This window comes from Grus americana, chromosome 14 (assembly GCF_028858705.1).
Source record: "Grus americana isolate bGruAme1 chromosome 14, bGruAme1.mat, whole genome shotgun sequence".
NCBI lineage: Eukaryota > Metazoa > Chordata > Aves > Gruiformes > Gruidae > Grus > Grus americana.
The window spans coordinates 1,405,492-1,421,835 of NC_072865.1; the positions used below are offsets into that span (position 1 = coordinate 1,405,492).

Consider the following 16,344-nt stretch of genomic DNA (forward strand, 5'->3'; position numbering starts at 1 on the left):
TGCAGCCGTCGGCCCCACCGGCCGCGGGGGCACCTGCACCTTCAACTCCCATCTGCCCCCTTGGCCATCCCACTCTTCCAGCAAACAAGCGTACTTGGAAATGTGTTTAGAAGCTAAATCCTCCTCCCCGCTTCCCGCGCCTGCTGTACACACTGCCTTTCCCATTCTGAGGTTTAGTTTGCTCCCTGAACGTGTGAAAAAAGCAGCAACTCTTGTTTCCAGACTCCCATCTCCTTTCCAGTTGCTGTAGCTAAAAAATCTCTTTTCTAATCCCTCCTCACAACCTGCCTCCTTTCGATTCCTCTTTCTCTGCAATCTGCCTGCCCAGACTGCCTCTGGCACTTTCTTTCCACAGCTCAAGTCCTCGAGGCATTTGCAGGTCTGAAGAGTTACTCTCAGCAGGGTTTCTAGACAACTTCTGCTGCTTTGTTCTTCTGGCTGAGAGGACATCAGTTCCACTTCAAAAATGTTTACAACTTGGTGTTTATTTTTGTGGAACTCAGGGCTATTTCTGACACAGAACATCTAACAGCTATGAATGGGTCTACTGATGAGTTAAAGCCCTTCCATGGAAACACCTCAAGAATAAATAACAATATTCCTGTTCTGAGATTATCAATACCTGACTGCATTAAAATACATGGAGAACCACCCAACCCTTTATCTCCTGTTCCGTTCCTATAAAATAAAGCTGCAGAACATAAGGCTCTTCTCAAAGCTAACCAGAAAAAGCCCACATTACAGTATCATTTAATCCCAGGGCACTTAAACTCTGCTAACACGAGGCCAAGATTGCGGCTCACCAGTGGACACGGCTCTGTTGGCTAAATGAAATGGGAGGCAGCCTTGGGCTGAGGAGCTCATGAAGTTCATGCAATGCAGCACGTCTAGCAAAGCTCAGAGCGCGGATGGATGGGCTCTAGCAAGCGATTCCCCAGGCTCTGGCTGCACTGTGGGTTAGTGATGGCACCACGCATGACACTGTATGTGACCATTAGCTCACAGGGCTTCGGGCTGGCCGGATTCTTCCTTGCTTTGGTACTTCAAATGCAAGAAAAATGATGTTTAAACTCTCTCCAGTGTTATTCTCTCAGGAGTTCTCCTGCTGCATAATCTTTCAGGTGGAAAATAATGACACACCCAGGGACATAAGCAGCCAAAATGCATTGAGGGAAACATCACTTGACCAAACAGGTCCAAAAAAGTTCCAACTTCTTCAGCGTGGACGTTCCCCACATCTCCATTTCCTAGTTCCTCTGCCTCCATGAGCACAGATTACAGAATCTTCTTTTCAATAATATGGACGTGTCCCTTTTTGTAATCTTGAAAATACTCAGTGCATTGGTTTGTCACTTTGCTCCTTGGCTTATTTCCCACACGTAGAAATATTTCCCTGCTTTAGTAATTTCATAAACCATCTACAAGCTTTTCCGGTTCAATAAGAGAGAGACTGGGAAGAGTTCTGACTTTGGGAAGGAGAGCTGGAGTTTTTGTTGTCCCACTTAACACACATTTCCATTTCCAAATACAGACGGAAGACGCTTGATGTTTCAAAGGGATGCAATGACATTGCTGGTTTGGTATAGCCTTCCGGCATGAAGCTTAGAGACTGATGTTAATGCTGGAGAAAGGCTGAGTGAATAAGCAAAGAACCAGAAATGGATGCATTTCAGCATGAGTAAGCGTTGGAAGCACTGCGGAAAGGAAGCTCGCTGGACTGGCGTGTAGGTGTCTTCCCCATCGGGTGGGATCCAGGCGATGGGAGCATCGTGCCATCTTAATATGGAACAGCATTTCATTAACAGTTGCGCAACTCGTTTATAACAGAATCTGCAGTATGACTAGCGAGTTACCAACCCATCAGTCACCGCTCCTACAGAAACGTCGTACCAGCACTGGAAGTGGGACAGGCAGGAAGAAACGGGGCAGGGCAGCAGAACAGAGGCAACCACGGGTCCACACCAGCGTGTCTCTGGGTCCTCCATGGCACCTGGCCTGGACACGACATGGTCTGCCTCGCTCCACCATTTGCTCGGCAGCTGTATTTTCTGCTCCATTAATAACCCCCTCCTCGCTTCCTCTCTGCTCAAAAAAAAAGGCTCTCAGCAGACCAAAAATCAAGCTGGCAGATTTTATGTTGAACCAAGTACTTTCAAACCTTATTAAAGCTCTTCATTATTAATAGAAAAGTTGTAATGTGCCAGTAGGAAGCCAAACGGCAGTTTAGGAGGGAAGTGTTGGTAAATCAGGAGCCAGCATCTTAGTCACATCTTTTCCATCGCGTCACTGCTTCTAATACCTGAGGTATTAGTCAATGGATGCATTAGTCACCAACAAATTGTATTCACAATTAAGGAGAACTCAACAGTCCTCCAGAAATGTCTCATTTTTCTCTGGCATTCAATCCACTGCCATCTTATGTCCCCCAGAAAAGAAAACTCTCCCATCTGCCATCCCAGCAACCGTATGGGATTCTTGGAAAATGAAGGCAATTACAGTCCCTGTGGGATCACAGCCCCCAGATCAGCTGGGGGGTGTTTGGTAGGATCAAATATTTGAGGTAAACACATCCTGTGCACAGGGCGGCCCTGCTTCGCTGCCGAGCACGCTTTGCCAACCATAAGCAGCTCAAACCTGCCATACGCAGTTGAGGGTGGCCTCGTACGGGACGTCGGAGCTGCAGGAAAGCTCACCGATAGATATCGAGCGGTCCTTGCTGCCAGCCATCGCCACCCTGAACCTGGGGAGGACTCCCCCAGCCCTCTGCCCTGCAGGACCTGCACCTCAGCACCAGCCCCGCGTCGCCCCGGCAGCCCACAGCAGCCCGGCTTCAGGCTCAGGGAAAGGGGAAATCAGCCTTTATGTCCCAAAAACAAACCTCCCTTTTGCTGGCAGAGACGTTCTGCTGCAGGGAGCCAGCAAGGGGAGGACCGGAATACCAGCAGTGCGGCAAGGGCAGCTACCGGGGGAGATGCCTGGAGCTGACTATTTTGCCCCATGTGCTCTCAGACTCTAACGTGAGCCCCCCCAAAAAGTAATGCTCTGCAAACAGCCAAGGAGGTCACTCATTACGGGACGGGCGGCAGCAGCCCACCCCACGAGCTGCTACTGTCAGCTCTCTGAAGGAAGAAAAGTTTCTTTTACTTTTTAAGTAATTTCTGGAAATGGTCAGAAAAACTACTCCACACCGTAAAAAATTCGTTCCTGGCTAAGTAATCTTCCTCGCATAATTTGATAGAAGGCCATTTCCAGACTCAAATGCTAACAAAAAACAAAGACCGTTTATTTAAGCCTTCATAAGCTAAAACTCTTATTTTCGTATCGTGCAAATATTCTTCACGCGGTGTAAAGAACTAACACCTGCCCACATAAGTCATACGCATTGGGAAAAACAATGAGGATTATTTTGGCCTGTTAAAGTGATTTGAGAATAATGAGTGAGTAAAGTCACTGCATAATAATTTTCTGCATTTACTTGATTTGCCTGATTTCCTTTTGTATATTTGTTCTTGTACTGCTTTGTTTTGCAAGTATTCTGCAAACATCAGTTATAGAGAGCTGATCAGAACATTGCACTCCAAACCCCAAAGGCTACAATACAGAAACAATCCAATTTGATCATACTTATCAAAAGAAGTTCCGTTTTTGTTCTGTTCTTTCTTTTTTCATCTTTTAACTTGAAAAACCCAAACTATGTAATAATATTTTTGCCTCATCAGCTCTCATTAGCAAAATCCTCCTCCTCCAGTTGCACATCCCCTCCCAGCACAGCCCAGCTGGGAGGTGTGAGCACGACAACCCTCCCAGTTTACTGGCCCAACCTCAATTCCTCTGCCTGCAATCAAGCTGAAAACGGAGCTTTTCCTCCCTTCCCGTTAATCAAATACAGTGCAGATTAATACATTCCATGCACTTTTTTTTTGGTTGGCTATTTTTTCACTTCTATCTGTAACATTTCATGTGCTCTCCCCAGCCTCCCCGCGGGCTGCACCCACTGCTGCACCCAGAGCCCCCGAGGTGTTCGGGGAGGACCCCGGGAGGTCTCTAACCCAGCCTCTGCTCAGGCAGGGGGGCTGACAGACCAGGGCTTGGAAACCTCCGAGGATGGCGACTGCAGGCCCTCGTACCACGTTAGGATTACCCCATTATGCCATTACAGCCTGGCTCTCGTAAGAGACCCGAAAGACACGTTTTATCATGTCAAACAACTACAGCCACAGAAAGACATATAATTTTAAGTCCCATCTTGGGCTGCCATATTTAAAAGCTACAGGTATATTGGACAGAGATGATACACTGGACAGAGATGATTAGTTGGTATCGCTATTTGATGAAGCAGTGGTTGGGGAGCAAACCAGCATGGGTTGGAAGAGCCCCAGCTGCCCCGTGGTCCTCAATGCCCGGCTCGGGCTCAGCCCTGGCTTTGGCACAGACACCGCTTTGCCTTCAAGTGAACGTGCCTGCACAGACCCTTCCTGACGAAGGCACCAAATTACAGCAGGGCGAGCAGCGAGGTGGGGCGAGGGTCTGTGCTGGGACCCGCAGGCCGATGCTGCTGAGGAGCACACGGAAGGCAGAGAGCCGCTGGAGCCTCCCCGCATCCACCACCACCACGATGGCACAGGCAGCCCGCAGACGGGTGGGCATGGCGGCTGCGCTGCAAGAGGGGACGCGTGTTCCCTGCTCCTCGGAGCTCCCGGCAGGGTCTCCAGGACTGAGGTCTGGGGGTTTGGTTAAGGCAGGGAGCTCTGCGGCTCCCTCCGCTCTCCCCCCGCTCCCACCCCTTCATCCTGACGCGGGCAGGAGCCGGAGGGGATTTTCCTCTCCTCCGCAGGGGACGCGGCTGCTTGCGGTCGTGTTTTTCCCAGTGTCGGTGCAGACAACAACAAAAGCTGAAACAGCGCTCCTTCCTCCCGTGATTTCCTTTCCCACTGCCCGGTACACCAGCCGGGACACCTTTGCTGCAGGAAGCCTGCGGACGGCTTCAAACCCGGTCGGCCTCGCCAGCGCCGGCTGCCACCGTGGCCAGGTGCCGGCAGCCGCGGGGCCGAGCCGGGCGAAGCGGGGAGCGATGCCAGCGCGCGGGGGCAGGCGAATAATTGGCGGCGGTTCTTATGCTACTGATAATTTCCCAGCTTAGCACAGCCCTGTCAACAGTGTCTGCACAGCGGCTTGTGCACAGCCGAATTGCAGCTGGACGGAAAGCGGACAAGGGCAAATTAATCGGCAGGCAGGATCCCTTACGGCGGCAGAAAGGACCAGGGAGATTGGGTTACCTCCATTTTAGGTTGAAGTGGTGGGTTACAGCTCCAGCTAATTTATGAAGTTAATTAGGCACAAGGATCTTCTTTCAGAGGGAGACAGGATGTCTTTGTGAGCGAGCAGCCCTGTTCTCCTCCTGCCCCTTCGGAGGAAATTGTCAGCTTTTTGCTGGGAAATCGGATCACGCGGGAGGAGGGGGCGGCCGGCCCCGGGACAGCCACCCTGCAGAGGGGGTCCCCATCTGAACCCCGCTCCCGCCACTCCCGCGCCCGCCCCAGCTCATTCACAGCCCTGGCAGCTGGAGCTGCCGGGCGACTGGGGAGGTTTGGGACGTTTTCAGCATTTTCAGTGCCTGTGTGGTACGGCTGGAAACCAGCACTGCCTTCAGAAAACACTCCCACAGTCGTCAAAAGACTTTTACAAGGGAGAGTCTAGGCTACATCCTTGATTTTGAATTAAATCTGCCTGCAGAAAGAGGAACTAAAGAATGCGTTCGGCCGTTTCTTTAAAATATTTTGACTGCGGTGACATTTATAGGTGGCAGGAAGACCTAATTTACTATCATTTCGCTTTCAGCAGTCTCAATAAAAATTTTGGCTAGGCTCACGCTTGAGAGATTCTGCCCAAAGGAACAACTCAGATGCAGACTGCGCAGAGGCGCTCGAAGCGGAGCCGGGACGCGGGGGCTGAGCGGGCTGGGGCAAGGGCTGCACGGCCGCCACGGAGCAAAACACACCCCGGGACCCGCGGCTCGGCCAAAATCAAAGGGGAGAAGGGGGGCGGCAGGCAGGAAAGGAGAAAGCGAAAAAGAAAGGACTGGCCAGCAAGAAGATGAGTCTGAGATCTGCACATCAGCTCGCAACAAAATACAGACTGTTCTGGTAGCCGCCCCAGGGAAGGCTTTGTTGTAGCATCTTTGATTCCTGCATCCATTTCCCCACAATGGCCTTAATGTATTTTCAAATACTGCTTTATTTGAAAGTAAAATTTCCATTAGCCAATATTTGTCTGAGGCAGTTTCTTTGAAGAAAATACTGCTATGCAGCTATCTCCACACTAATTACATGAATTAAGAAAGCAATGAAAGTGCAATGTCTGTATTTTGTTTCCTGGGCTTTCAAGAAAGCTGTCTTTTAAACATATGTGCCGCTGAAGTTTAAGGCGCTTTTTTAGATCTCTTGGAGGGAGATCTAATTTAATTCAGTTTGCGAGAAGCACCCTTAGATGTTCCCAGAGCAAATCGCACAAACAGAGCGGTGCTGTTCAAAGGCAGAAACTTCTGAAAAGTCTCCCGAGAGGCAGCACTGGGAAAAGCTGCGGACAGCGTCCGTCCGTCCGTCCGTCCGCGAGCGCCCACGCACCCCAGGCAGGCGGTAGTGCCCGGAGGAGTACGCCCACAGCAACCCCAGAGCAGCAGACTCAAAGCAACCACGTAACTCGCTCCTGGTGAGAAAGGGAAGAGAGGCGCCTGATCCCGCTAGTAAAAGGGCTCTTAGCTTGACAAATTACCTTTGTTTTAATGGATGAGCCTGTAGAAAATATTTTGACGTATGACTACTGGTTCACGTGGGGTTAGCCACAGAACTGGAGACTTATTTTATGAGAATATTTGGCTTAATTTTCAAGTTCAATTTGTGGAAAGTTTCTAGACCAAGAGCCAACTAAAAAGTGAAAGAGCTAAAGCTTTGAAAAGTTGTTAAGCCAAACTCTGGGGCATATGAAAAGCCCGCACAGCAGAAAAACAGATAAACCATCCATCTTCCACCTTTTCCCGCACAGCAGAAAAACAGATGATAAACCATCCGTCTTCCACCTTTTCCTTCTGCGAGCCCAAAGCAAGGGGCGGCCGCGCAGAGGTGCTGGGGGAGGCTGGCGTCCCTTCAGCGCTGGGCTTTCCCTCTCGGCCAAACGGCCTCAAACAGCTCGCTCAAACAGAATCCGGCATTTCCCTCTGCCCTCCCAAAACAAGACCACTGCTCTTGTCACCTACAAGCATCCTTCTCTTTCACATATCTTAAGCCACCTCATGGAAGCATAGAGATGCTTAGAAATAAATCCAGGATTATTTAAACACAACATAGGAAAGAACTATGAAATAGATACATATATAAGTATATATACGCAAGCTTTAAAATGTATTGCCATCAGCAAATAAGCCTCAAGTATATTTATCTACGGAGTCTACTGAGTACTCTGCTTGTGTTTTTCATGAAACAGGTTTAAGGATGTTTGCCAGAGCCTTGAATCACTAAAGTTTACGGAGCTTTCTAACTGCAGGCACAATCTAGGACTCCCAAGTTAAAACTGCTTTAAAAAAACCAAACATACAGACACCCTTATAATAGTCTGCACCAAAAAAAAAAAAAAAAAAAGAGAAAATCATAGGATACTTTGAATATTATGTCATCTGGAATAAGCCAAGCAACAGACTGGGAATTTTAGGATCTTTTCTCAAATAAGAAAAGTAGGAGATAGCCAGTTTCTGGTTTAAACTGTAAATAACCTCTAATCCTCCTGAGCACAAAGACAACCTTGTGTCTAACGTACAAAACGCGACGCTCCCCGGAGGCACCTGCCACATCCCCCTGCCCGGCCCAGCGCAGGGAAACACCCTGGTCCTCAGGCAGAGAACCGGAGCTTTGCCGCCTGGAGCACCGGCCTTTTTGTTGCAGAGATTTGGCATTTCCCCTCCGGCCCGGCCCCAGCCCACCCTGCAGCGCTTGGAACCACGAGGTTCACGGCGAGCCTCCGCAGCAAACTCACATTTTCCTTCCTGGCACAGAACCCGATGCCTCATTTTTGCCATGCTGTCCCCAATCTCGCTCTTGTAACCTTTTAATATTTCCTGTGACTCCAAACAGGAGAGGAAACAATGACATTCGGGGTAACTTCACCCCGATCTGCATCAAATGCCGCAGGTTGGCTTGCTGCTGCTGGGGGCAGTTTTGTGGCCGAGAACCCTCTGCCCCTCCGGACAGAATTACGTGCAGATGGCACGGGGGGTGTCGCAGGGCTCCTCCCCATTTCCACAAGCAACGCAGCAGCACCTCACAAGTCTGTTAGGAGACAGAAAAAGTGCAAACCCCGACCAGCCACACGAGGAGGTATCGAGGGAGGGAAAACCAAAAGAATTGTTTATCCTGACCCTGCTTGGAAGGCAGTGCTTTGAGCAGCCATTTCCCCGGGGACTGGGGCTGGGGACCACCCGGGGCACCTCTCGCACCAGCTCCGGGCCACCCTACCCCGCTGGGACCACAAATGCCGGGTGTAAAACCCCCAGTCTCAGCATCCAACCACAGCCAGGAACAGGTCTCGTCTTAAAAAGAAACGTAGATAAGGCTTTTCCAGAGAAGCTATGATTACGAGATTTTACCTAATCCCTAAAAAATGCCATTTTTTCTTTCGCAGTCAGAAGATCCGCCCCTCGAGGCTGGCCTTCGCAATTAAAACCCAGATTAGGCAAAAGCCCAGCGTTTCGGGGTCTGGGCCGAGCTTTGCGTGGCTGCACGCAGCAGGGCTGGTGGGAGACGCGTCTCTCCAGCCCGGGCAGTCACCAGCTGCGGGTCGCTGTGCGTGGCCAAACGGTGCCAGGCACGCACCGGGCGCTCGGGGCTCTAACCCCCCGACAAAGGGCAGCAGAGGACCCGCGGTGCTGGAGGAGAGTCCTGGGGGGGGCCCCGGCCCCGAGCCGCTGGCCGCGACAACGCTTCTCCCGGCTCTTGGCTTTTGCCGGAGCCGCAGTGGCTCCCGGCCAGGCGGCCACAATGTGGTGGAAGGAAGAAGAAACAGCTTTGTTTTGCCCAAAGCCTCACAATTAATCAAGTTCCTATTTCCTCGCGGTCCCGCTTTACCTACCCCAAATGCACCAGGCAGTTTCTATCGCCATGGAAGAGGCACCCAAGGTTTTCCTTGCAATTTTGTATGAACAGAGAGAACTAGAAAATGAAGCTAAAGTAAAAAGAAACATCTTCACTATGGTGAGCACTGCTAGGAGGGCACGAAGAGTTGGATGCAATGCGGGAACCTCCCGACAGGCTGGCGGCCCCGACCCTGCCGGCTGCCAGCCCCTGGGACACCATCCTGGGCACCCGCTCTCCCACCCAGGAGGAAGAGGACCCCTCTGAGCACAAATTACCCCGTTTTTATAGCGACACACGTCAATACGAAATACCTTTTCCCGGTCTTTTTCTAAATTTAAAGTAGGGCTGAATATTGGGGTGGGCGGAGAGCGGGTAAGAATCCAGGTTTCTCAGGGACAGGAGTACTTGATTTATGAGAAAATTTCTTAAACAGAAGTCCCAGAGATGCCATTTCAGAGAGACATTCCCAAAGTGGCTGACGGGAAGGCAGGATGAGGGTGGGACTCGCTCCTCCACCTCTAATTGCCTTTATTCTCCAAGAATATAAACAACACGAGCAAATAAAACAGAGCCACGAAAGCCTCTGCAAAACAAGGGCGAGCGAGCAAAAGGGAGAGGAACTGAAGAGGTCGTGCAGGTTAAGGGCTCATTTCTGCCACACCACGGTCCCTCCGGACGGACGGGCAGGCTGAGGCAGTGCAGCAGATGCTGCCTGCTCTCTCCTGCCTGCTCCGTCCAGCTTGCCCTGGGGGGTGGCCGGACCCTCCGCCAGCCCGCCCCGAGCCCCAGCCCCTTATCGGCAGCTCCCCTGGCGATGCGCAGGGCAGATGGTCTGGCTGACAGTCTCTGCGTGGTCTTATGTTATCTAGAGATAATTTGTTTTCCTTTCAAAAGCATTGCCGGGTTTCTATTTCCTCAACCTTATTCGTCCTGCTGAAATGGGTAATATATACGGAAAATACAGCTCAAAGCCATGAAGCACATGGGCTCTGCACCTCACTTACATCATTTGATAACAGGGAAGGGATTATTTCAGAAATACTCTGACCCGTAAGCCTGACCTCCAAGAAGCGCACAGAGGGAAACAGAAGCTCAAACATTCCCCATCCGGTCCATGCTCGGAGGCTGAGCCTCTTCCACACCCGGGCACTGCCACGCTCACCGCACCCTGCCCAGGGCACCCAGAGCTGCTCTCAAACCAGTTACCTGTAACCAGTTAAATAGCAGGGAAGGCTTTAATGAGGAGAAAAGGAATAAACAACTCAAAGGGGCTCGGCTGCACGTGCACCGCTCTTCCTACTCACATCCATCGGCAAGCGGGGCTGAGCACAGCTTCGAGCGCACAACCGCTGCTGAGCCCGGCGAGAGGTGACCCGCTCCTCTGGCACGCTGCGCTGCCAGGCTCCACAGCTCCGCACGGGACGTGGGAGAAGGAGCTGCAGGAGCCGCATCCCCGGCCCACACAGGCTGCCTGTGCCCCCCCTGCGCGCCTCCAGGGATGCGGAATCGGGAGAGGACACAGCTCCAACTCAGATGGGTCTGAAAAGCCAGCTGAACTTTAAACTGTGCAAATTTGACGCGTACATCACAAATGGGCAAACGAAAGCCTGTATTGCTGTCTGCAGAGCAGCGGTTCTGGATCAGTCCAAAGCTCAGACCCCAAGACTAACGGGGTTTTGCAGTTAATGCCAGAAGTGTTTGTACAATCCCAGCAGAAGACAGGGAAGGGTAGTGAAAGAGAGAAAAAGGAGGCAGAGGCATTTGACGTGGATGTTGCCAAGGATGTATATATAACCTGCAGCTCCCAAAGCCCTCCAAGGACTGGGACACGCTGAACAGGGCAGTGACAGCCTGAGATGAAACAAAACTGCCGGATGGGGACGTGGATCAGGCACACAGGTCCATCCCGAGGGCAGACCGGAGCTGATCCCGCCGGTGCTGGCAGCACACGTCCCCAGTGCCACAGCCCTGTCACCATGGCCCACTGCGATGGGAGCGGCAGCTGGCTGGGCTGGACCGCAGGGACACCCCTGGCACCCTCCTGTGACCCACAGGGACACCCCGGCACCCTCCTGTGACCTGCACGACCACCCCTGGCACCCTCCTGTGACGCGAGGTGCAGACCAGAGCCTCGGCAGCCTGCTGGCACCATACTGCCTTATTCACCACGCGCGATGACCTCATTTTGCTCCTTCTGATGCCCAGCAGAAGCGCTCGGCTGACAAGGATGGCAAATCTTTCTGCCAAGTCAGCAAGATGTTATCTGGTGAGTGCAACAGTTGGTCATTACCCATCCTCATTTGCATTTTAAAGGTGTGAAAAACGCAGCAGTGACTAACCAGCATCTCCCTTGCAAGACCGGCTGGTTCCACTTCACCCCACGGCTCATCTAACACCGCTGTCGGAATTAGTAACTTCAGCTGCAGCCGGACATTTTCCTAGCTTGAAATGGAACACTTCTGAGCAGCTGCCATCCCAGCTCTGACTGCCAAATCCGGTGTGATAAAGACGGGATTTACTTCTAGGATGTAAATCCCAGGGCAGGACAGAGGGCAGAGTCAAGACTGCCGTTGCTGGTGCTGCCCTAGGACAAACCGCCTTGGCCTCTCCGACTGTTTACCCAACTAGATTCAGTATAATAGATCACAAATATCTGTTAAAAAAAAAAAAGAAGAAACTAAAAAATGGCTGAGCATTTCTAGAACTTCAGCTAAAAAGCCAGACGGTATTTTGTGACAGCAGCTGACAGACATAGAGATCACCACCGATGGTAACCACGGGTTAACTCTGCAGCCATGAGAAAGCTCAGCTCTGCCAGGACGGCACAAGCTGACCACCACTTCAAAGCACTGCATTTTACAGGAAAACAGCTCCCCTCCAGAGGAAAGGTTTCTTCCACTGTATGAGTTAAACTGGCTCAGAGACAGGGTGCCAGGGTGACTGCCGTATCGCCCCCGGGAGCAGCGCTCCTTGGAGCTCTCGTGCACACAACCCCTTCGCCGTGCTTTCATCCAGCTCTGCTCGGAGCGTAGAATGGCACGGTCTCACAGCTTCCCTGTGCCGAATAAAATAAAAGCTGAACATGGCTGTAAAGAGTTCTTGGGCTTTCACAGCCGGCAACTCACTCCCCAGACATGCTCTCTGTGTGCCTTCAGGGGGGTCTTTCTATAAATAAAAAGAAGTTTATTCTAGCTGCCAACTTCACACGGCATCCAGAAACCAAGAAACTCTCCCCTGCATTCCTAACCAACGCTGGCTTCTGCTGCCCTTTACACCTGCCTGATCCTCCTGCTGACAGTGCGGGGACACGGCTCCTGAACAAGAAAGATTTGTTCTTACAGTAATTTGACTAATGAAGCAGGGTACAGTAAAGTTCACATCACTCCTACTACTGCCGACTCCACAAAAGTTTAAAATAAAAAGAAAAGCAAAACTAAACAGTTTATTTTTGCTGCAGAGATCTGCATGCTGCGTGGGCACAGGGAGCAGAGCTGCTGAATAAGGCTGTGTCATGTTTACATAGTTATTTTTCAGAGTGGAAAAAGTGACTTAAATTCTGTGAGGAACCAGCAGCATTTAAAGGTCTACTTGCTTCTCGCATGCTTTTGCTTACGTGTGTCACAGCTGGTAACTGCCAAAGCTGTTTGCACTTTTAAGAGATTATTTACTGCAAAACCCAGTATCCTATCCTGTTTGATACCTTGATGATGTCATGCTGATTTGTCTGCTGTTAGACACAGATTTGGGATCACGAGGGACTTCAGAGCAGAGCACGGGCACAAGGTGCAGTCCTGGCCACCAGCACCCCGGTCTCAGCGTGCGGCACCCCTCTCTGCCCCAGCCCACGGCTCCTCTCCCAACCACCCGGCCCAGGGCCAGCAAAAAGCCACTGTTGGAGGCTGTTTTGCAAATACATTAATTCTTGAAATTTCTCTCATTTTCAGGCAGGGAAGGAGAAATGTTGTTCAAGTTTTAAGTGGGATGCCTAATGAAGATTTATTCTGGTCCTGTAAATCAAAAGCACATGGGAATAACCTCTCTTCCTTAGATTAAAACTGGGTTATTTTTTTCATGACCACTAGACCTTAGATCCGCTCCTCATTTCTTTCCATACCCATGGAGGGCAAGAAATAGCCATACTTGGTCAACAAGAAAATAAAGCAAAATGCAAATAGACACATGGTGACTAAATCTAAGTTTCCCAAAGCTATGATTTCCCTAAAGGCAGAGTCCCCAGGGGAAGGAGGTGCAGCAAACACCATGTGTCGGGGCTGGGTGGCCGAGCAGGGGCTCAGCTTGCCCCACGGCACGGACACCTCGGGCACCCCGAGCCTGCGGGCGAGGACGGGCTCTGCCATCGGTGCCCCCGGCTGGCCCTGCTTCCCTGTCGCCTGGGAAAAACCCCAACATCAAAGGTCTCTGCCACTCCACCGCGATCGCAGATGGACCCGGAAAGGTGCAGAGTGGGGAACACACCATCGAACACAGGCAGTGTTGTTAGGCTGGTTGTATCTCCTGGGGACATCGGGCAAAAATGCCTGTAATAGTTCATTTTGAGGGAGTGACAGGTGATATTTCCCTCATCAAGTGATGCATGCTTTATTTTTGACTTGGTTTGCACCTACAAAGCAAACTCCCAGGGCAACCGGTAAAGGCGTTGATTTTGTGCAGGGAGCTGCTCTGCAATTAGCACACCAGCGCAACACCGAGCAGACACCGACCGGCACATGAACCCACCCTACGTTAAAAGGATGTCGAGATTGCCAAGCCCAAAGCTGGGAAATGCTGAACCAAGTCGGCACCAGAGCACTGGTGAAGGTTTGCCCCTTGGCGCCCGATGGCGAGGCACACACCGGGCCCCACCACCTCCCCGAGGGACAGCGAAAGTCTTGAAGGACAGATCACCAAGGCACAGAGCAGGGAAACGGGGGCCAGAAGGTAGCTGTAGTTCTGGCATTTCCTTGTGCACGAGGCTGACTCCCAGCCCCGGGGATCCCTTCCAAAGCCGAGGGGCTTCTCGGGGTTTAGGGAAGCAAAGCAGAGCCAGCGGGGTCGTGCCGGGTCAGCCGCAGGCAGGGCTGAGCCTGCCCGTGCCCGAGGGCCAGGCTATTTAATAGCTCGGTCCCTGCTATTTTTAGAGACACCCACTCGCACAGCTGACGCTCGAGTTTCCCCCCCCCAGAAAAGGGGTATTTCTGTGCCTCCTCCCGTGCCTCCCCAACTCATCCTGCTCCCGTCCCGCTGGCCCCAGCCCACCCCAGCGCCGGGCACTGCCTCCCCAGCTCCCGGCTGCCTGCTCCACACCCCAGCACACGCCTCGTGCCCACGGCGCATCCTCGGGGCGTCAAACCAAAGCGATGCTGCCCGGGAGAAACAGCCCAACCTCCGCAGAGAGCACGAGCAAACGCGCCGCGGGGAGCCATCTCTGCTCACGGGGCGATGGCGGGATGGGCTCCCCTCTCTGAGCTCTACCCGGTGCAGCGCGGGGCCAGGCGTGCAGCACCTCGGCTGCAAGCGGCACGGAGGCAGGCTGAGCTACAGGCAGAGCGCTGCCTGTTCAACCCGACACACGGGAGAGCAGCAGACGGCGACACACCGTGCACCTTCCAAACAGCCCCGCACAGCAAGAAATTACTGTGAGAAGAGAAAGGGAAACCCTCATGACTCCATCCACCTCCTCTGCTAAGTTTTAGCCACTGTTTATTTTCCAAACTATAACATACTAGTTGTTCCACTTAGCAAACAACTGTAAAAGCCTGCAGCGAGTCATAGACTCATAGAATCATGGAATCTTTAAGGTTGGAAAAGACTTCTAAGATCATCAAGTCCAACCGTCAACCCAACACCTCCATGTCTACTAAACCATGTCCCGAAGTGCCACGTCTACACGTTTTTTGAACACCTCCAGGGATGGTGACTCCACCACCTCTCTGGGCAGCCTGTTCTAATGCTTGACCACTCTTTCGGTGAAGAAATTTTTCCTAATATCCAATCTAAATCTCCCCTGACACAACTTGAGACCATTTCCTCTTGTCCAAAGTCGCAGGTAGGAAGCCAGCCAGAAGTACCCAGTATAATACCCAACGGCTAGTTTAAGACTAAGGTGTTACACTTATTTTAGCACTGAAAGGTGGTTCTGATGAGGCTGTGTAACCAGACTCGTCGCTGCGCTTGCAGCACCCACCTCTTCTTTGGCATCAGCCAGATGTGAGCACCCGGAGCGGCCGCCCGTGCCCCCAGCACAGCAGAGCCCTGCACGCAGCACGGGTCTTTGAATAGGACACAGATGGGGCGAATAAATAAATAAAACAGAGGACCAAAGACACAAAGCAAACACCCACCAAGGTGTTGGTTATCCGCACCCCGTGTCAGAGGTGTCACAGGCAGGCACTGCAGAGCCACCAGAGCAAGGTGCTTTTTTAAAGGACTTTAAAAGCCACAATCTTAAATCTTTTGTTCTTTGTGGTCACACAATGTAGTTTGAAAACTTCCCCTGTTTCAGGTTAAGTATGCATCTATGCTAGAAACACAGCACTTCTGGTTCTTGTTTTGCCATGTTTTCTAAGGCAGCTGTTTGCTGCCGGGGCAGGATAACAAAACCCAACACTTCTTTAAACCGAATCCCCCTCCCTGGGGGCTTTGGTGGCCCCGGGCAGCCAGCCCGGTCCCTCCGCAGTGGCAGCTCCTGGCATGGGACAGCAGTCCTGCTGACTCACCGGGTACAACTCCCACCCAGAGCAGTTTTTCCATAAAAATAAACCCAGCCCTAATAAATAAATGCATTCCCATAGTAAAACCCCAATTGGTGGCTGGGAAGGAAGAGCCTTTGCCCTGCAGCAAAACAATTTTCCTCCTGGTTGGTGAAGGAGGACCACTCGAGGAAAGGCAAGTCTGAGAACGACTGCCTTCCCCCTGGGAAGAGGACGGGGAACGGCACGGCGGTGGGGAGACCTCGGCCCCGGCGCGGTTGCTGCTGTAACGCCCGTCACGCCCAGAGGCTGGGGAAGAAGCGGCACAGGCTCACAAGGGGATTTAGGGACCGGCTCAGCTCCCCGTGGAGCAGACCTGGGGGATACAGTTAGAAGGGAGCCAAGAGGCTTTTGTAAAGAAAAGCTCAAACAAACAATCTCTAATTTCACAGGCAGTGCTCACAATTTTTAGCATGTTTAAAGGCAACCTTTGAATGCATCGGTGCTCACTGCAGCAGAAGGAAAACAAGAAA

At 51.8% G+C, this 16,344-nt stretch overlaps 1 protein-coding gene across 10 annotated transcripts in view; it reads right to left on the reverse strand.

Annotated features, from left to right (window-relative positions):
* The window catches only part of ARHGAP26 (Rho GTPase activating protein 26), a 147,887-nt gene that overhangs the window by 13,518 nt on the left and 118,025 nt on the right, over window positions 1-16,344 (reverse strand). The gene's annotated exons all lie outside the window — the stretch shown is intronic.